Below are 22,338 nucleotides of genomic sequence, written 5' to 3'. Positions count from 1 at the left end.
ATTAGTATTAATTGGGTACAGACAGTCCTGTGTCATTCCGTTTAATTCCTATCCACACCAGCTGAACATAAAGGCTACCGACTTTTCACAGAGAATTTCTCCTTTGCAGAAAAGATTGACTTTTAGACCATCTGGATATCATCAGAAATGAAGATCAGACAGAATAATTTACTGACTGAACAGACACAGAAACAGCCAGTGTGGTGGATGACAAGAAGCCCATGTTTTTGTTGTTTTAAAAAAACATTTTTGTCATTTGGCTCGTATGCATTTCACATTTTGAAATATTTTGGGACAAGCATTTAAACTGTGAGATTGAATTGCATCATTATGGAGAAAGGAAGCAGTCCTAATGGAAGCCATTGCCAAGTCACCCAGACGGCTGACCCTTCTTCTAACCTTGTTGTTCGTCTCAAAAAAGAAAACTCAGGTCAGGAGATAACCAGGTCAGGAGAATGAGGCGGCCCACACAGCAAACTGGGAGGTAATCTTGCCTAATAGATTGGAAACGCTCAGAATTGAGTTCTGGCTGGCTCTGTGTGCACCCCCGTGCTGCTTCGGGCAGATTCTCTCACCTCCCAAATCTTTCTCAGTATTTTCTGCAGCCAAATGTAAAGAGAAGCTGTTTTAGCTCTCGGTTTACTCACCAGGAAAGGCTAGTTACAAGTAGTATAGGAGGATATAATTAATGAGCACTTGTAAATGGCACATATGACCTGGGGCACAAATTGTCCCCACCCAGCCCGGTGATATTGGTGGGGAAGGAAGCAGTGTTGAGACCGGAGCTGCGGTGGAGAAAGGAGGTATGCCCCTGCAGTGTGCGGTCCAAGCACCAGTCCCTCTCTCAGCCCTTAGCAACTAGAACCAAAGAGGAGAATCCCAGGCTACAAGAAAGGAAAGTCTACGGTGTCAGGCGGACCTGCTTTAGAGGGGTCCCATTACGTTACCTACACTGTTGTGGAAACCACACCTTCTGGAGTAAGGTCAAAAGCAGATTGGGGCATGTCTGGGAAATATCAGGTCTTTGAGTTTCCCAAGATTTCCCCTCCCTTCCTCCCCATATTTATGTTGCAGTCTGTGGCTGCCTCAGAACCTCAGCTTCCTTGACCAGGGAAAAGAAGGAAATCTACACCCAACCATTAGTAAGTAAAACAAGTGTTCAAGGACATCTGTACCTAATTAGGTCTCTTCATCAAGGTCTTTCAAACGAGGACCCCACTCCCTGAGGCAATTCAAAGACTGTGTAAAGAGTTTGGTGGGTAAAAATAAGAGCACAGTAATTGATTATTGTTATTAAGGGAATCACATGTATGGTAGTATATTTTCTTTTTAATAAGCAGACAACATAGGAGGGCATGGAAAGACAGGAAAGCATAATGGTTTTGACAGTTGATATTTTTTTAAAGTTTGTTTATTCTGAGAGAGACAGAGAGAGCACGAGTGGGGGAGGGGCAGAGAGAGAGAATCCCAAGTAGGCTACCTGTGGCTAGCACAGAGCCCAGCAGTGAGGATCTATCAAAACCGTGAGATCATGACCTGAGCCCAAATCAAGAGTCCAACGCTTAACCAACTGAGCCACTCAGGCACCCCAACAGTTGTTTTTAACTCTACCTGCTTTACACCTTTGTGCCTCAGAAAGTCTGCGATGGGCACTCACAGTAATTTTTGTTAAATCTCTACCAATAAGATTTACGGATTTGGATACTTGGCTCTGGAATCAAACTAGCTTGTCTCATCCTGATTCAATCATTAACCGTGTGACAAAGCTTCCACTCCACAGCTCCCCCACAGGATGCGTATGTTACTTAATCGCTCTAAAATATGGATAATATTGTTATCTACATCGGAGTTATGGCAAAGATTCAGTGAGTAAACTTAGGGTTGGTAGAAAATATACACTAAGTAAACTATGAACTCCTTTTAATCATGATTATTTTTCTTATGACCAATGTAGGTGCAGTTAACTTTTTCTAGAAAGTTGTCAGAAGACAGCATCACAAAAAAAGAAAGAAAGAAAGAAAGCATAGGGCGCCTGGGTGGCTCAGGTCATGACCTCACAGCTTGAAAGTTTGAGCCCTGCTTTGAGCTCTCTGCTGACAGCTCAGAGCCTGGAGCCTCCTTCAGATTCTATGTTCCTCTCTTGCTCTGCCCCTCCCCCGCTCATGCAGGTGTCTCTCTCTCTCTCTCTCTCTCTCTCTCTCTCTCTCTCTCTCTCATAAATAAACATTAAAAAAAGAAGAAGACAGCATCACTGTAGGAGGTGGTTTGGGTTGTATCAAGATTTTACTGGAGATTCTCCTTTGAGGAAATAAGCCTTTACCAACTATGTAACTAAAGCCCTGTAATAGCCAGCTGCTTTGTAGATTTCCAAACTCTGCATGTGGTGCTTGATTTCACTATGTTGACTGGAATTGCCAAGTCACAGGGTATACATATCATATATTTTGATACATGTTGCAACACTGCCTTCCAAAAATTGCACTGGGGTGCCTGGCTGGTTCAGTCAGTACAGCATGTGACTCTTAATCTCAGAGTTGTGAGTTCAAGCCCCATGTTGGGCATGGAACCTACTAAAAGAAAAAAAAAGTTGCACCAACAACATGAATTTTTAACTGAGCATCTACTATGTGCCAGGCATTATGTGTTATCTCATTTAGTTCTCAATATGATTATACAAAAGTAGATTTTATCTTCATATATGGTGCAATGTTATGAAAATGAAGCTCAAGTGTGTCAAATAAGGTGCTGAAATCATACAGGTAGTAGTAGGTGATAGAGAAGGATTTAAAAGCAGATTCGAATTTAGATGGACCGGATGCTTTCCAACCACACCATGGGAAAATACTACTCAAGATAAAAATTAATTTGAGGTATTGAAATATATTCATAAATCCATCAGATGTATAGCTGAATGACATCTAATCCCTACATTTGTTTACATGTCTGTAAAATTAGAATGTTCAACTTAAGTAGTGTTTAAGATGGCTTCCAACTCAATGAGTCTGTATTTAGGGTACCGTTCAGCATTAGTCCTAGTGAATAATGGGGTGTCTGTATGTAAGTATTTTAAGAATGTGACCATGTTAGTTGTTCTCTACATTTACAAGGTACCAAACAAGAAGAAATGGACCTTAGTTAAGTAAAGCCAAAAGGTTTTAGAGTTACAAGAAGATCACCTAAGATGATCTGATAGAGTCAGTGAAAAACCCAAGATACTTTAATGGGTTCTCTGCCCTGAAACATCTCCAGTAAGGGAAAAGGCCATTAACAATCCCAGGTAGTTTGGGTATAAATATGCCTGAAGCACAAAACGTAACCAAATGGTCTTTTAAGGTCTTTTTCACTGTGTCTCTATGAGCTCTATCATGCTAGAGATTCAGGCTTATTTCAAGGTTAAAGCTAACACGGGGAGCCTTAGTGACAAAGGTAGACAGAGATTGTATTTCTGTGTTCCTCCAAGTTAGTACCATACATGCCTATTGTCAGTTCCTAACACGTAATGACTAGGCACTAGCCCAATAATTTTGAAACCCTGGAGTCTTATTAAAGATGTAGTTCCTTGGGCCTCATCCACCAGAGACTTTAATTTGCAGGTTTCTGAGAAAAGCAGGAATCTGCACTTGTAGTAAAATCCTTAGGTGATGTAAGTGAAATGGCTCCCATGTTCCACTCTGAGGAACGAACACTGCACTCAGCTGATGTAGCAGGAGGCAAAGAGGCATCATCTCTGAGCTTTCAGATGGTCTTGCTGCACATGGAGAAGAGAAGTAATTAAAAGCTTAGAAAACTTAGACTGGAAAGGGAGTTCCTGTGGGGAACTTTCCTGCTGCATAGTGTTACTGTGATATCAAAGACCGTACGCATTGTATTTTGTTGTTGTTCTTTAAATTATATTGTGAAGTTAAGGCCTATCTACTGAAAACAAAATAAATCAAGAAAAACAGCAGTTTCAGCATAAAGCCTTTATAATTCCTTTTGCAGAGTTTTCTATCTTTAGTTTCACAAACAACATGGACAATTTCCTGAACTGTCTTAAAATAATCACTTCCACATTTGTGAAGAGATAAAAATGGGTCCACTGTTTCCTTTGGAGGTACTAACAAATCTAATCCAAACCTATAGAAATACATGACTGAATCAGTCAATAAAGGTTTATTGAGGACTTAGTAATAGGGACACATAAGTAAACAAAGTAGATAGAATCCCTACTCTCATAAAGCTTATAGACTATTAGTAAGCATTAAATGCAAAATTCTAAGTATGAACAGTATTATAAATACAAGTAGAAGGTGCTACAAAAGTAAACAATGGAGGGAACCAATAATTTAATGGATGGAGTCACGGGATGTTTGCCTCAAAACAAAATAAAACAAAACAAAAACATACTAAATCTGAGACCTGAAGAACGAGTAGGCGTTTGCAAGGAAAAGAAAGGGTATAGAGAGAAGCATGCGAAGGAGGAACACAGTGCATTCAAGGACCAGGAAAAAGGCCTATGTGACTGCAGTCTGCAATCTCTGGGGCAGGGCAGCAAAGGAAACAAGGACTGTTTTCTAGGCTGAGTTGAGGAGTATAGACTTTACCTTAAACTCAGTGTGAAACTATTAAAAGGGCTAAAGCAGAAAACGGAACTGCTCTGTTTTGTTTGGAAAGCTAACTTGTAGCTACAACATCGGGATAGTATTGCAAAAGAGGGAAAATGGATGCTGGAAGATGAGGTATAAGGTTCCTGAAATGATCCAGGCGGGCGATGCTGGCAGACTAGACTATGGTTGTGGCAGGAAGATAGACAGAAGTGGGTGGATTCACAAAATATTAAGGAGGAGGAACTGGCAGGAATTGTTGATTTAGATAGGTCTGGGTAGAATGAGAAGTCAAGAACATTCAGGCTCTGGCCTGAGCAACGGGGTACCATTTCCTCAGATGGGAAAAGGTAGAATAGGACAAAGCAGTGATTCAGATACATGATTCTCCCGTAGAAACTCAAAAATAATGTAAAATGTGTTTAATTGGCAACCAGCCACATGAGAATCAGATGAATTAAAAAAAAATCCACCCCTCCCATCCAATTTGTGACAACTGTTATCATTTCTAAAATATCATTTAACATGAAGCTACTTGATCTAGGATCCAACAAACACAAAGTTCCATAGCAATTTGCTGCCCAAGTTTCCACTTTCACCGAAATCTGACCTTACAGCCAAGCAATTTTCCAAACCTAAACCATATATTAAATCAAGCTGTTTACAGAGTATGTCTGTGATGATATTTGATCTGCTCTTTTATTATATGATAAAGTATGATAAACTCTTCTAGAGACCAGGAATGAATCAATTGGCCACTCTATGTTCATTAATATATCTCAAAAAAGAAATACAGAAATCCTTAATGTTGAAATTCCCTTTACTATTAGAGTTCTCTTTGAAAATAGATGTCTCTATACTCACTGTACACTTATTTATTGAATTTTTCAAGTAAGTATTCTTAATAATCCAAAACTATAAACCAAGTCAGACTAACATTTGGTAGGACTGAAGAGTCACGCTGGGTCAGAAAATACCTAATAATATATGCCATTCACTTTGTTCCCACTGAGTGCTATGTATTTAGTTTCAAATCTTTGAACAAACCCACCGACCATTTTTTTCAAGATTTTTTTTTTTCTTAGTAATTTCTCCACCCAATGTGAGGCTCAAACTCACAACCCCAAGATCAAGAGCTGCATGCCCTGGGGAGCCTAGATGGCTCAGTTGGCTGAGCGTCCAACTTCGGCTCAGGTCATGGTCTCATGGTTCGTGAGTTTGAGCCCCGTGTCAGACTCTGTGCTGACAGCTCAGAGCCTGGAGCCTGCTTCGTTCGGATTCTGTGTCTCCCTCTCTCTGTGCCCCTCCACTGCTCACATTCTGTCACTCTCTGTCTCAAAAATAAATAAACATTAAAAAAAATTTTTAAAGAGTCACATGCTCTGCTGACTGAACCATCCAGGTGCCCCACCTAGAGACCATTCGATGGCTAAGAAACGTGCCATTGAATGAGCTGGCTAAGGTCACACAGTAAGTGGTAGAGTGAGAATTCACACTCAGGTTTACCTGCCACCTGAGCTCTTTTTACTTCTCTAAGCTGCCTCTTTTGAACTTAACCAACCAATAAGGCAGGTGATATTTTCAGGTTTAGAGAAAAATGTTAATTATTCCTGTTCTACAACTGGGAAACAGGTTAAGGCTTTCAATCCTCTTTATACGAATAACATTTAGTAACTTGTTAGTACACATCATTCTTTTGTCTCAATGCCTCCATGATAAATGAAAAGAATAACTTTTACTTACTTCAACCTAATTCAAGAAGAAAGTGCATAACAACATACTTTTATTTTTTATTTATTTATTTTTTTGAAATTTAATGTTTATTTATTTCTGAGACAGAGAGAGACAGAGCATGAGTGGGGGAGGGGCAGAGAGAGAGGGAGACACAGAATCTGAAGCAGGCCCAGGCTCCGAGCTGTCAGCACAGAGCCCGACTCGGGGCTTGAACTCACAGACCGCGAGATCATGACCTGAGCCGAAGCCGGTCGCTCAACCAACTGACCCACCCAGGCGCCACAACATACTTTTAAAAAGAATACTCAAATCATCCCAAACTGGAAAAAAAAAAAAAGCCAATTGTTCATCAACAGTAGAATAAAGAAATTGTGGTGTATTTAAACAACTGAATTACTCTATAGCAATGAAAATGAACTCACTATAATGGCAGGCAACAACAAGGATGAATCTCACAAACATAATGCTTAATGAAAGAAGACATAAGATCCAGCAATTCTACTTCTGGGTAATTATCCAAAGAAAACAAAAACATAAACTCAAAAAGATATATGTACCTCCATGTTCACTGAAGCATCATTTTATAATAGCCAAGATATGGAAACAACTTAAGTATCCATTGATAGATGAATGGATAAAGGAAACGTTACAAATATTTCACATACACACACACACACACACACACACACACACACACACACACACACAATGGCGAACTATTGTTCAGCCCTACAAAAGGAAATCTTGCCATTTGCAGCAACATGGATGGCTCTTGAGGACATTATGCTAAGTGAAATAAGTCAGAGAAACACAAATGTCTTATGATCTTGCTTGTATATGGAATGTAAAACAAAACCCAAAACCAAAAAAACCAAGCTCATAGATATAGAGAAGAGTTTGATGGTTGCCAGAGTCAGGGAGTAAAGGGTGGGCAAAATGGGTGAAGGAAGTCAACAGATACAGACTTCTGGTTATAAAATAAATAAGGCATGGGGCTGTATTGTACAACACAGAGACTATAATTAATAATACCATATTGCATATTGGAAAGCTGCTAAGACTAAATCTTGAAAGTTCTCATTACAAGAAAAAAAAATTGTAACTATGTAGTGATCTGTTTGTTTTTGTGTAATGATGTATAATTGATATTGTACGGTGACAGATGCTAACTAGACCTATTGTGATGATCAGTTCACATTATCAAACCATTATGTTATGCACCTAAAGCCATTACAATGTTGTATGTCATTTTTACCTCAATTTTTTTAACAGAAAGAAAGACATAAATGAGTACCTACAGAACGATTCATGTATCTAAAGTACAAAAATAGACAAAACCAATGTATGTTGTGAGAATGCAGACTATTGGTTATCTTTGGGAGGGCAGTAACCGGATGTGGGCACACAGGCAAGGGGATTCTGGGTGCTGTTAATGCCCTGTGCTGGTACACTGGTATATTTGCTTTGTTAAAATTCACCAAGACTTATATTTATGATATTTGCACTTTTCTCTACCTATGTATTACTTCAGTATAGTTCAATAAAAAGTTTACTGAAAGATAAAAACACTTAAAATGACTTTCAGATTTGAAAGAAATGAAAATACCAAAGATTTCCCTGTAACTTGAGCTCTGACTTAATATTAAAAATAGATATGCAATGAAAAGAACTCACAACAGCACAGATAAAAAATAATAAAATGCTAATAACAACAAGCAGTTGAAAATGCTTTCCACAAAAGATTATTAATGCATTTCAAAGACCATTTAACTGAATGATAAGACTACAGAGAGACTTCAACCATATGGAAACTTGGACAACAATCCCCACTGTAATCACAGATAGCTTCTAAATTCTTCTGTTTCCATGTCACCACATCTAAGAGCAGGATAATTCCTACCTTCCTCACAGGGGTGTTGTGCTGCTTAATTAATGTTTGTGAAGCACTTTCTGTTCCCTGGGTGAAAGGTACCACAAAAGAGCAAAGCATAATTATGTTTTAATTGCAGGGCTGATTTTGAAGACGAAAAAAAAAAGTGCCTATGAATTGTGATTTAATCAGATCAGTCCTTTAGAATCACTGTCATGACATAGGCCTTCTGACTTCTGCTTTAATTGAGAAAATGACCTTTTAAATTTTTAAGTCTTGGGGCGCCTGGATGGCTCAGTTAGTTAAGCAACAAACTTCAGCTCAGGTCATGATCTCATGGTTCATGGTTTCGAGCCCTGATCTCTTGGTTCATGGTTTTGAGCCCTGTGTCGGGCTCTGTGCTAACAGCTGGGAGCCTGGAGCCTGCTTTGGATTCTGTGTCTCCCTCTCTCTCTGCTCCTCCCCGCTCATTCTCTGTCTCTCTATCTCTCTGTCTCAAAAATAAACATAAATATTTTTTTAATTAAAAAATGTTATAAGTCTCTCTGGCTCAGCTTCTCTATCTGTACAATGGGGTAACATGTTTTCCATGATCTGCAAGTATTTCTTTATTCTTTGCAAGGCCCTTCAGTGATCCTTAGTTGAAAGCAAGCCACCTATTGCTGTGAAAAGAAGGCATACAACCTCCTGCTGCCTGGGATGAACAGCTTTTCTCTGGAGAGGACTAGACTGCCAGACGTCTTGCAGAAAGGCCGCTGGGGAGCCGGCTCTGCGGAAGGAAAGTCTGAGAACAGTCAGTCTGAAGGAAGCCAGGATACTAGGTGAGGACTTTGGGGAGTTTGTTGGCATTCAAGGTGGTTACTTCCCACTCTCCCAAAGGGACAGTTGATTCTCCTGTCCCTTTTATCGAGGCCATCATCATTCCTATTCTTAATCCAAAGGGTTTCTACTTACACAAAACCGGTCATTAGAAATCCATTGATACATACAACTCAAACTATGATCTTTCACATATTATGAGATCACTGGCCAAATTGAGCTGTGTGATTTTGCTTTCTGAGCCCTGAGACTGGGTCTTTCATGGATCTTGACTTGGGGAGATCAAATAATTATGTCATTGTGGATTACGTACTTTAGAAGAAAAGATCTTCCTAAGAAGAAATTCTAACTATATTTTTCATTTCTCCTTTTGAACAGGGTAGGTAAAACATAAAGAGACCCACAAAAGAGGTTTTTGAGTCTTTGATGAAAACAAAAGAACTTCAAATCATATGTGAGTAATATAGAGCTTTTCTAACATTAATTTCCCCCACCATTTCTTCTATGTCTTCTATTTAATTAATATATAGAAATATTTCTTATCACCCCTCCTTGATTAAAGAAAATAAATGCCCAGTCATACCAGACTACTCCCAGCTTCAAATCACATTTTTAGGCAAAATATTTCTATTGCTGTCTGAAATCTTTCAATAATTAACCTTCCTCTTCCTCGCACTACAAAGACACATCCTACAGAGGTACTTTAAAAATAAACAGCAGTATAAATCTTGATGACTGCTCATACATCTTTTCAGTAGCTAAAATTCCCCCTGAGAGAATAAGTTGTCTGTTTGAATACTTCTGTACACCCACCAAAATCTTTCAGGGAACAATACTGATACATTCCCTTAGGAAAATGCAAACCAGTCAAGTGCACTGACTTTGTGAATAGAAGTTCTGAGAGTTTTCTGAAATCATACTTGGTTATTCGATGATCTAATTTTAGATGCTTAGCAAGACGTTCACTACCACTATACAAACATACCTGGAGAATATCTGTGTAGACTTCATGGGACTTTCAAAGAATATACTAAATTGTCAATACGTTCAAATCATGCCATGTCCAAAAATCACATATGCTGAAAGTCATTTTGAGGATGGGATGAGACGGGGAGCAATGACGGGTCAAAATAATAGTTTCATTTTATCTATCTTTTATTTTTTATTTCTGGAAAGAAACAAGAGCTTCTGCTCTTCTGCTGTGCTGACACAGTGGGAATGGTGTTTAAGGCTTTGGGTGAGGAACTATTTAAAAGTTCACTATACTCAGCATGCCACAGAGCAACTCCTACTGGACAAACAGGGCCCACCTCCTTGAAGTTCATTTCCAAGTACATGGTCCCTGATCCCTCAGATGTCAACATGACCAGTCAGGTTAATGTTTATCAGTCACTCCTTTCTAAAGTTCAATTTAAGATAGAATGATTTGAACTCTTTCTGCAGGACCAGCAATTAAGAGAGATTCCAGAGGTTTATGCCATAGTCCTTGATGATATCCACCAAACGTTTCTGACTCTCTGACTTCTGGGTTTGGGAGGACTGTGTGAGGCATAATCTTTGTAGTTAGGCACGGCCATGTGACTTAATCCGCCCCATGAAATGTGAGCAGAAACACGTATTATTTCTAAGCAGGAGTTTTGAGAGCCAGTGAGCAATTTACTATATCACTCATTCCCTCTACCACAGCTATTGGCAATGTTCCAGGCATCGTCTGCTTGTCAGCTGAGGTGGCAAAGTGAAAAGAACACAATGTAGAGTCCCTAGTCACACACAAAGGACATATGCGGTATGAGGAAAAAATAAAACCTGCTTCCTACGACACTGAGACGTGGGAGTACCTTGTTTCCATGCCATCACCAAGCCTCTCTGACTAACAGCTTTTCAACAGGGTAAATATCTTAGAACTTCTGGGAGGATGACAGGGGAGGTATGTAGTATCCCTGACAATTTTGCCCTCAGTCTCACCCAGCCTGGTCCTGGGCTGTGACACCTGTTTCCTTAGGGTTCTATTACCCTTGGAGATACTCTCAGCACAACTTCCCCAATGTCCACACAAGGGTCATGACTTCAAATCGTTACAGGGGCAGGCAGGTGATTGACATGAGTAAACACACCAACGTGTACACATCAAACATTTATGAATCCTCCCCTCTCCCCAGGAGAGCTCTTTTCTTGAAACATGAGGCGCTCGTGGCCCGGCTTACTAGTCAATGGAGCCGCACAGGTGTGTTGAAGAGTTGCAGCCATGACATTATGCCAATGTTGGGGAAATAACAGGGACCAGTGGCATCTACACCTTCCTAGAGCTGGTGTCCATACTGGAATGCACACCAAATATTTTCGTGTTCTGTCTTTAGAAGCCGGAATCCTAAGTTTTTAATCTAAGTCTGAATTTTCTTTTTACCTTTTTTCGCTTTTAAAAATTTTTTTTAATTAATTAATTTTTTTTCTTATTTTAGAGCACACAAGAGGGGGGCAGAAGGAGGGAGAGAAAATCTTAAGCGGGTTCTCTGCTCTGCGCAGAGCCCAACGCGGGGTTCAATCCCACAACCCTGGGATCACTACCTGAGCCTAAATCAAGAGTCAGACGCCCAACTGACTGAGCCACCCAGACGTCCCATGCTTTTTTTTTTTTTTTTTAATTCTGAAATTAGCATACAGTGTAGTCTTGGCTTCAGGAGTAGAACCCACTGTAAATCTTCAATTTTCTTAAAAAACTACCCAGGCCAAAGGAAACATGAGTGGGTTGCATTATCACTCAGGCCCACCGCCTGCATTCCACAGACAGCTGCAGGTGAACCTTGCGTTATGTCTTTGTGGCGACAATGGGCATTACCCATTTTTAAGAAGCCCCAGATTATTAAGCCCAAAGCCAGGTCAGGGACCAAGCTCAATCTGGAAAAAAAATGTTCAATTCTGCTACCTTTCTTATTGGAAGAAATTTCCTTATCTTGCTGGTAAAACTTACGCTAACCAAACCCAAGACTGAGTCAGTACACTGATTAAGCCTCTCTGTCGGTCTCACAGCTTGCTAGCTCTTGAACTCACTTTTCTTTTCTGATTATTAAAGTAATACATGATTATGACTAAAACATAGTCATATGTTATTAATGAGAGAACAAGAGATACTCATAAGTCCAAGTCTCAAAGATAATCAGCACTGCCGTGTTAGCATAATCCTTCTGATAATAAAGTTTAAAATATGTTTAGAACTTTGTATTTTTACTTGTTTGGTATTCTAATGTTTTCTTATTAGATAATTTTTCACTTCTTCATAGACTGTCAAGGTTCAAATTTGACTTTTTTTTTCGGGTTTCTGGAAAGAGTAATTTGTTCTTAGAATATTCCTTTTCAAAGTGCTTCACTAATTCTTGCAATAATTCTATGGCAGGACTTATTCCAAAAGAGCCAATGAAAACTGCCAGTTATTTTCTTATGAATAACTTGTCTAGGGATACATAATTTAATTATTTACTTTTTAAATTTCAGTAAATGTGCTTTTTTTCTTTCAAGAGTAATTCATATTGGGGTGCCTGGATGGCTCAGTTAAGCATTTGACTCTTGATTTCGGCTCATGTCATAATCTCATGATTCGTGAGATTTCTGCTGAGAGCACAGAGCCTGCTTGGGATTCTCTCTCTCCCTCCCTCTCTGCCCCTCCCCTGCTGGTGCTCTCTCTCTCTCTCTCTCAAAATAAACAAATAAACTTTAAAAATAAAGAGTGATTCATATTAATTGTAGACAATTTGATAAATACTAAAACATGGAGGGAAAAAAAGGGATCCATAGTCTCACAACCAAAAGATAACTAGTATTATTATTTTGGTATGCTTTCTTTCAGTCTTCTGATTTTATACATGAGTTTAAACATATGTGTGTGAAAAAATAAAAAAAATAAAAAATAAACATGTGTGTGCATATGTGCACGTGTGTTATATATAGTTATAAATTTATATTACCAAATGTGATATATAGAGACAGAAGAGACAGAGAGCACTATACATAATACACACGTTATATATTCAATTATAATCACACGTTTTCGTTATGAGCTTTTTCACTTATTACATAAATGTTAGATGGGGAACACACTACCGCTACTCATATTCACTTGAGGGGGAAAAGTTCTCCCTTATGGGGAAAATGGAAGAGAATCACTATCCCCTCCAAATTCATACATTGAAGTCCTAACCTCCAGTAATTTGGAATGTGCCCGTATTTGGAGAGAGTCTTTGAAGAGATGATTAAAGTAAAAGGAGGTCATTAGAATGGGCTCTAATCCAATTATGACTGGGCTCCTTATGAGAAAAGGGATGATTAGGACACAAAGAAAATGTGAGCACACAGAGAAAGCACCATGTGAAGACAGAGGGAGAAGACAGCCATCTACACGTCAAGGAGAGAGGTCCCAAAATTAAATCAACCTTGCTGCCACCTTAATCTTAGACTTCCAGCCTCCAGAACTATGAGGAAACACATTCCTGTTTTCTCTGAAGCCACCCAGCCTATGGTATTTGTTATAGCAGCCCCAGCAAACTAATGCAGTCACAGGACGACTTTCCATAGCAACATGCAAAGTCACAGAAGTGACAGAGAAAGTGGTGGGAACAGTTGGCATAGACGTGGGGTGGGCAGGAGGCTTTGGAGAGGCTGGCCTGTAACCTTCCCTTCTACTGTTACCTTTCCTTAGAGGAAAAGTTAAGATATACCATTATCAATAAGGAGGCCAAATTAATTTTTGCTTACACATATCTTTCTCAACCTACCATCATAAGTTGAAACTATTATTAAGTTGAAAATGCATTTACTATCCTTAACCTCCTGGACATCATAGCTTAGGTTAGCTTACTTTAAAGGTGCTCAGAACACGGACACGGCCTGCAGTTGGACAAAATCATCTAACACAAAGCCTACTTTATACTAAAGTGTTGACTATCTCATGTAATTTATTGCACACTACAATGAAAGTAAAAAATAGAATGGTTGTATAGAAACAGAATGGTTATAAGTGTATCAACTGTTTATTCTCATGATCACGTGGCTAACTTGGAGCTGTGGCTCATTGCCACTGCCCAGCATCACAAGAGAGTACAGTATGGCATATCACTAGCCTGGGAAAAGATCAAAATTAAAAATCCAAAGAACAGTATCTACTAAATGTGTATTGTGCTTTCACACCATCGTAAAGTTGGAAAATCTTGAGTCAAACCTGAAGGTTAGGGACCATCTATATAGTATAACTGGCTTCCCTGTCTTTAACTTACAATATGATAACCTTTCCACTGCATTATTTAACTTTTACTATCTTATATTTTTGCTTTGTACCTAATCATTGAGATATATATATATATACATATATATATATTGATATATATATATTGATATATATTGATATATATATATATATTCCTTGAACTTTAGCCCCAAAAAGATTAGCTAAGAATGCTTGAAAAATGAACATTTTCATAGCATTTGAAGAAACTGCAAGTCTATCAATGAATCACACAATAATTTAAATTCAGTCAATAATCCTGAAGAGCAATTTGAATAAAGATCTAACTTTAAATAATGGGGAAAAAAAAACACACCAGAGCATATCCCTAGCACTCAGGAAATGCTGAACGTTTGTTGAATTAATCAATATGTGAGTGAATAAATGAATGGCTGAATGAACAAGTGATGCTCCTCAGGGGTCAGCAAACTTTTTCTATAAAAGGTCAGAGAGTAAATGGCTGAGGCTCTGTGGGCCATATGGCTATATGTCTCGTTCACAATCACTCAACTCTTCCATGTAGCCCAAAGGCACCCACAGACAGTACATACATAAATGGGCACAGCCATGTTCCAATAAAACATGACAACAGGTTGGATGTAGCCCACTGGCCAGAGTTTGCTGATCTCTGATTGAAAATATTCACTCCCTTGATCAAATCCTTTTCTAGCACCCTACTGCCTGCCAATTTCAGGACAAGCCACCCAGTTGGGATCTAATATCCCACGCAGCATGAACCCCCTCTACCTTCCCTGTCTTATCTCCCATTGCTCTGACATACATAACCCCTATCCTGAATAAACTGGACTATTAATCCATGCTCCAGGGTTCCCCACTTCCTCACTTCTGCTCATCTACTTAAATTGCATTTATCTTTGAATGCCATCCTCAAATTCTACATTGTACAGGAAGCTTTTTTGGATTTGTCCAGTCAGATATGAGCTTTCTCCCTCTGAACCCCATAACTGACATTTTACTCACTTTGCTAATTGTGTTTTCAGCTTTGTATGTCCCCCAAAACCTTGAACATACTATGGACTCAATAAATCTTTGAAGAATGCATTGAAATAATACCATTTTGAATTTTCTGTCTTAGGAGAGTGAAAAAGACTTCTGATCAGTCTCTGTGCGCAGTGGATTCCAAGACTTGCTATTCCTGGAATATCTGTAGAGGCCCCTTCTTTGTGGGGTCATTAATCTGGCAGGAATTGAAAGAACCTTGTTTGCTATAGAACTTTAAAAGTGCATTAGGGAACTAGGATTGTTGGAGCCAGCTGTCCTTTTAATTAACTTTGGTCTGGTAGCAAGGAGCTATCTCCTCAATTGCTACACTCTTAATGAGGTTAATAAGAATTAAGACTTTACCTGTTGTATTCCTAAATTCTTGCTTACAGATCATTTCCTTGTGACTGCAAGTGAGAAGTTCTGTTCAACTCAGACATTTCTCAAGTGCCTGCCTGCAGTGCAGGAAGCGCTGTGAGAAATGGAAAGATAAATAAGACATGAGCAGCGCTGATACCCAGGACTTAACAGTCTAGTCAGGCAGACAGATACACATCCAAGGCCGAAAATACAAAGCAGGCTGCGGTGAGGGTTATAATGGAACATGGTGAGATGATATTGCAAAGAGAGAGATTAATTTTGACGGAGGCGGGGGAGTCTGGTCAAAGAGGCCTCACAAGCAGATGGGATTTGAGCAGGAACTGGTAGGAAAACAGTGATAAAGATGTGGACACTGTGATCTCTTAGTGTTAGAGCTGGCAATGACCTAAGAAAACCCTCTCCTTTATCTGGTGAGGAATGTGAGACCCAGAGAAGAGCTATGACCTCAGGCACCTTGCCTGCCCCCTTTAGAACCATCCATATGTAACTTCAAATTCACAGGAGAGGTAGAACGAGAGTCTTAGACTAGAATATTTTCATTCCTAGGCATTTGGGACAAACGTTGCAGGCAGCAATTAGTAGTCTGACCACACAGCAAGCCCAAGTCTAGAGCAGCCTCTGCAGGAAGCCATTGCCTTTGGTTAGTTATCAAGGGACCAGATTTAGCTGCTAGCAAAATCGCACCTGGGTCCTATAACTGAAGGCTACAGAACCTTGGTAATGGAACAAAAGTAATAGGGGAATAGATCAGAGCGAGCTTTAAACGCTGGGTAGGGAATCTTGTGGAAAAGTCCAACTTTGGTTCGGCAAAAAAAAAAAAAAAAAAAAAAGATCTCAAAAGCAAGCAAAGGAATGATGATTTGCCCTAGAATTACAGGGTATGATATATCACAGGAGCAGGCATGGGTTTGTGTTCTCATAGGGAGTGTGTTTCCCTGAGTCTGGGAGGGTAAGCACAGGTGTCCCAAGTATCCTTCTCCCCCTGCGCCCCACTCATTCCCCACCCCTTAGTTTCTGCTGGCAAGGACATCAGACCATCACGACTGGGCTGATGCCAACCCCAAAAGCAAACCTCCCACAGTGTGTCAGAGAAGTAGCCAGGGCCCCGAAGAATGCCTTGTGACAGTTTAATTTAAATAGATTATTCAGTTCTCTTCACCCTCATCACTAACAGGGTGTATGTAGCTGAATAATTAAACGCCAAATCTTTATTTATTTATTTATTTATTTTAGATTCAGAGGAGCAGCTGTGCCTTTTTCTCTTTCCTAAAGGACACACAGGCTTTATTAGGATCTGTTCTGTTTCTACCTAGGTCTCTCTCCTCTATATTCTCCCAACTCTACCTCCGCATCCCCCTCTTCATTCCCACCATGGAAATACATCATGCCCATATTAATCTACTGAAAAAAATCATTTTTCCATAAAACAAAACAAAAAAATTGCCTCCACATAGCAGATGCAGTAAAATGGTCTGAGTAAATTCTGCGGCTTTATCTCTGGAAAAAAGTTACACGTATTTTCCATACATGAAACACCCAGTTAAAGAGGCACAACAGGAACATTACACAAATTATCCACTCAAGACGATTTATTTCCCAATGATGGAAATGTGTTTCTGAATGACAAAGCAACTTTTACCAACATCATTACCTTAATATAGTTTATATCAGTTTACTGAGCACTAGGAGGGTATAGGAGGTACCATTTTTCCTAACAAATGTTAAATAAGATATAATAATAATATATATATTCACTATATATATATATATTCTATATATATATATATATTCTATATATATATATATATATATATATATATATATTCACTAATTCACTAATGAACTTCTGTCCCAGCATTACTCTCCAAATCCCAAACAAACAGCATCCTACTGGAAGTATTACTTAGCTTTCTATCAAGGCTTCCATAGAGACAAAGAGCCAGGCTCAATCAACATAAAGGAAATTTTTTGCACAGGAACTAGTATGGACTATATAGTAGTAGGTTTTAGGAAATGCTTGTCAACTTGCTGTGAAGAGCCTGGAATACATTTTTACAGCACAATGTATGTTAATTTCCAGAGCAGAAAGTCCATACAGATAACCTAGCAAAGTTCAGAGCATGCAGGAAAACTTCACTAGAGGAGGAAGAGTGGTCTGTGGAGGAGAGAAGGAGAAAGAAGGCAGAACTGTCAGCTTCTCTTTGTGCCCCAGACACTGGAAGGTCTTTGGTCAGATACCTTTTTTTTCCCCACTTCAGATCAAAGAGTCTGCCTCCGGAAGCCACTGATTACCACTATTGACTTAAGGTCTCATCTACTCAAGAAAGATCTGGAACAAAAGGATTTAAAAATCCTACATGGAATTTAAGATACAAAACAGATGAACAGAAGGGAAGGAAAGCAAAAATAATATAAAAACAGGGTGGGGGGCAAACCATAAGAGACTCTTAAATACAGAGAACAAACTGAGGGTTGCTGGAGGGATTGTGGGGGAGGGGATGGGCTAAATGGGCAAGGAGCATTAAGGAGGACACTTGTTGGGATGAGCACTGGGTGTTATATGGAAGTGATGAATCACTAAATTCTAATCCTGAAACCATTATTGCACTATATGTTAACTTGGATGTAAATTAAAAAAAAAAATACATTACTTAAAAAAATCCTGTTGGGGGGCGCCTGGGTGGCTCAGTTGGTTAAGCGTCCAACTTAGGCTCAGGTCATGATCTGGCGGTTCGTGAGTTCAAGCCCCGCATCGGGCTCTGTGCTGACAGCTCAGAGCCTGGAGCCTGTTTCGGATTCGGTGTCTCCCTCTCTCTCTGACCCTCCCCCGTTCATGCTCTCTCTGTCTCAAAAATAAATAAACGTTAAAAAAAAAATCCTGTTAGCATTGTGCTCCCTCACATTTTGCTTCCTTGCCTCCCTCACACAGAGACTCAGGTAAAGTAAAAAGCCATTTAAAAATTCTGACTCTTCTATATCCATGAAATATACCTAACCTAGCCTCCTCTCCATTATTCACTAAAATCTGTGAGATCTGGTTACATAATACTCCTCTTATATAATATTCCTGATTATTAAAATGAGAAAAACTCTGGAACATGAAAATATAATTATTCCATGAGCTACTAATTATATTGAAATCTGCTTAGAACACCCTTGTATTTGAAAGCTTCTGTTACCACTGACCTGTTCAAATGCCCGCATTACTAAAATAGCAGTACTGTGTTCTAAAGGGGCATTCAGCAACTGTGTCTGTTAGGGGAAACCAGAAAAATACAAATTGTCAAAATAGTTATATCTACTTTTCTGCAAGGAGATTGAAAATTTTATAAATCTACACAAATGGAAATCTTACAAAAGAACTCTCGTCTTAACTGTCCATGTTGCAGCTTGCAGAAACCCCTTCCCTAAACAAGGCAGAGAAAATGGGATAAAGTGGTTTAGTGTTGATGTCCTTGCAGCAGAAAAACACACTCACCAACACTGGAAGCATTGCTTTGACAGAGTTATTCCTCAGGTTTGCAGTCTCCCTAGCTCTTATTTGAGAGCTCCCCCCAATCAAATTAACTTTGTGATTATAAACAAACCGGAAAACTGCTGTGTCATGACCTCCAGCCCTGTGCTCCACTAGCAACAGGAATGCTTTCAGAGAATTGTTTGCCTGCCTGAGAATTCAAGGAGCCGGGTCTGTGCCAGCTGAACTGCCATTCTTCTTTTTCCCAGCCTCAACATCGAATTTTCTCCCCTTATTTGTCATCAACCATATCCATTTTACTGCCAAGATCTCCATGTTTGACTTTTGATACATCCTTCAATTAGAACTTCTGCTCTCCATCTGACACGAGCCTCCCATCCAAACTGAAGTCCAAGTGTATCATACATTGGCTATCACAATATTATTTAGTCAGCCTCTATAAATCAGTTCCTCTTCATCCCAATTCAACTTGTATATCCATGCAAGCGTCACTTTTAAGACATCATATTTCGAATCACAACTTAAAAAAAAATCAAGGATATCTAATTTAGTTCCAAAGGTTCCTATACCTTGGAAATCACATGCCCTGCAAGTCACTTTGTGGCATCTTTTTAAAAAATTTTTTTAATGTTTATTTATATTTTTTTTAGAGAGAGAGCCAGACAGACACAGAACATGAGTGGGGAAGGGGCAGAGAGAGAAGGAGACACAGAATCTTAAGCAGGTTCCAGGCTCCGAGGTGTTAGCACAGAGCCTGATATGGGGTTCGAACCCACAAACCATGAGATCATGACCTGAGCTGAAATCAGACGCTTAAGCGACTGAGACACCCAGGCGCCCCTGGAATATTTTAATCCAGGAAGGTGAACCTTCTCACTGAGCCATGAACTTGAGATATTTGTTCCTTTCTATGCCCTGACACATGGAATTCTACTTGGTGTTTATTTAATAGCTATAAAATGTCACTACAATACACAGCAGGGTTTTAGCAAACCTCAAATAAGAATGATTTATTTGCAAGTTTTTCTAAATTGTTAACCTCTAGAAAAATTTAACTATTTATTAATTTTGGTCTGTCTTCACAGTTGTACCCCAACATTTAGCACATATTACCCACTGAAATAATTCCATTGCTAGTGCATGTGTGTCTCTATTAAACTTGACTGTAATCTATTTGGAAGCAGAATTCTGTCACTAATCACCTTAGCTTTTTTCCTAAACAGAAGAGGCTAGTGGAATGAGATTAGGCCAGTCTTCTCAGTCCTTTTCAAGGCCCACCACAAAGTAGACAACAATACACATTTGCCGATTGCTTTGGTTGGGCATTAAAAACAAATAAGGGAGTGCAGCAGAATCTTATCTTACCAGACCAACTTTCCAAATATTAAGGAACAACAATAAAAATATGTGGTGACTAGTGAGAAAATATCTGTGAAGTGCTAGAGATAGTTTGAGAAGGATTTGCCACAAATAGCAACTTCCTGCTCTGGGGAACATTGAAATTATGATTTCCAAATAGTGATTTGATATCCAAACCTTGCAGTTTGCATGTTAGGAGCTCAGGAAGGGCAGATAACTCTACAGAGGCAACCGAGTATCTTGAAAAACAGGGACCCTCCATGAATTGCAATGATGTTCAGAGGGTCTAGATTTAAAGGTAGTGGAGACTCACAAGGTTTTTTGCTGTCGTTTTACCCTTTCCCCTCCCCTGCCTTTATCTAGAGGAATGTGTGTGATTTTTTTTTTTTTAAGCTGTAAAAGCAAGCAAGCCCCTGGTTACATTCTCTAACAACCCTTTTGGTCATAACACTACGATTTACGGTTAGCAAATTTCAGTGAGCTCATCCTTTCCCTGATTACCCAACTTACCCCTAATCAAACATCTTTCCTTTCCTTTCTCCCTGGGGCCTCTGCCATCTCTTACAGGAGTCATCCCTCCTACACAAAGACGACACAGACCGACTACTCATGACAATCCATTTTTGAAGTGTAACTGTGTACCTTGTAAATGGAAATAATGTTCAGAGTAGCCTAGAATTGTAGGGCTATCAGAACATTTAAAGTTATCTATAACAGACTTTGAGTCTAGTTAAAAACTTTACAAACAGATGAACAATCTTGGTCAGTCTGAAGATTTCCTGAAGATGTGAGGTCCCATCTGTAAATATCCTATTACAATATATCACCTAGAAAATTAGCAGGGATTTAGTTTTTAATAGTCAACACTCACTCTTTGAAATGGTGTGACAAAATGGCCACTTTCATACATAACGGGGGAGTATGTAAATTTGAAAAACCCTTTTGAAAAAAAAATGGGCAAAATGTATCAAGGCCCTTAAACTGTTCTAATAATCCTTTGATTCAGTAGTTTTGTATTTAGAAATGGCTTAGGGACATAAAGTCTGAAATACAGAAAAATGCTTAATGCCTAAAATATTTATTAACTATAATTTTTACAACAGAAAGACGGGGAAAAACTTAAATGTCCAACACCACAGGATTGAGAATAGAAATTAAGATGTTATACTGCACAAATTGAAATTGCAACCACATCCCTCATCATGGAAGAAGGAGGGAGAAGAGTCAGTTACAAAACAGATTTACCATCATAGCTGATGAAGCACACACCAGAAATCCCAAAGGAAGTTCAACTGCTTTGTTTGTTTCTGAGTCTAATGATATAAAGGTCTGGTGGGATGAGATTTGGCTCATCTCCCTTGTCTTTTTCAAGCCCTACCATAAAGTAGACAACAGATACTAGTCTGCTCATCATTTACGCTGGTCATTGAAAATGAATAAGGAAGGTCAGCAGAATCTCATCTGAGAAACTTCATTATTGAGGGAAAAAACATTATGATGAGCGATAAAGCATACAGTGGGTGGTAGTGTTTCAAGATGAGCACCCATTATCCATTTCAATTCATCCCAAGCTCGGTTCCCACAGGAATTTAGCTGTAAACTCCATGGCACCACACTGGAACATATTACATCTATCAAAACATTGAGAAAGATAACATTCCGGTAACGCGTTTCTTAACTCTTACTATATTAAAGGATTGCCCTTCTCTTCCCAGTATTAATTAATATTACAGCAGGCTCCCTTCTTTTTGGGTTATTCTAGGGTTCCCAGACTTTAGGAATGGGGACATAAAGATGGGAGGTACTCATCCCACTATTGACTATTATGAACTCATTCTACTAA

The 22,338-nt window shown here is 39.2% G+C and overlaps 1 protein-coding gene across 7 annotated transcripts in view; it reads right to left on the bottom strand.

Annotated features, from left to right (window-relative positions):
- RASGEF1B (RasGEF domain family member 1B) overlaps positions 1-22,338 on the bottom strand; it is a 648,732-nt gene that overhangs the window by 235,856 nt on the left and 390,538 nt on the right. The window contains exon 1 of one of the 7 annotated variants that reach the window (XM_042984293.1): positions 8,872-8,942. The exons of the other annotated variants lie outside the window; for them this stretch is intronic. The gene's annotated coding sequence lies outside the window, so the exon portion shown is untranslated. Of the gene's footprint in view, positions 1-8,871; positions 8,943-22,338 lie in introns of those variants that run through there. 7 annotated transcript variants of the gene reach the window in all.

The sequence above is a fragment of the Panthera tigris genome, chromosome B1 (genome assembly GCF_018350195.1).
Source record: "Panthera tigris isolate Pti1 chromosome B1, P.tigris_Pti1_mat1.1, whole genome shotgun sequence".
NCBI classification, from domain to species: domain Eukaryota; kingdom Metazoa; phylum Chordata; class Mammalia; order Carnivora; family Felidae; genus Panthera; species Panthera tigris.
The sequence above is the reverse complement of the archived record's forward strand: the minus strand, read 5'-3'. Positions and strand labels throughout refer to the sequence as shown.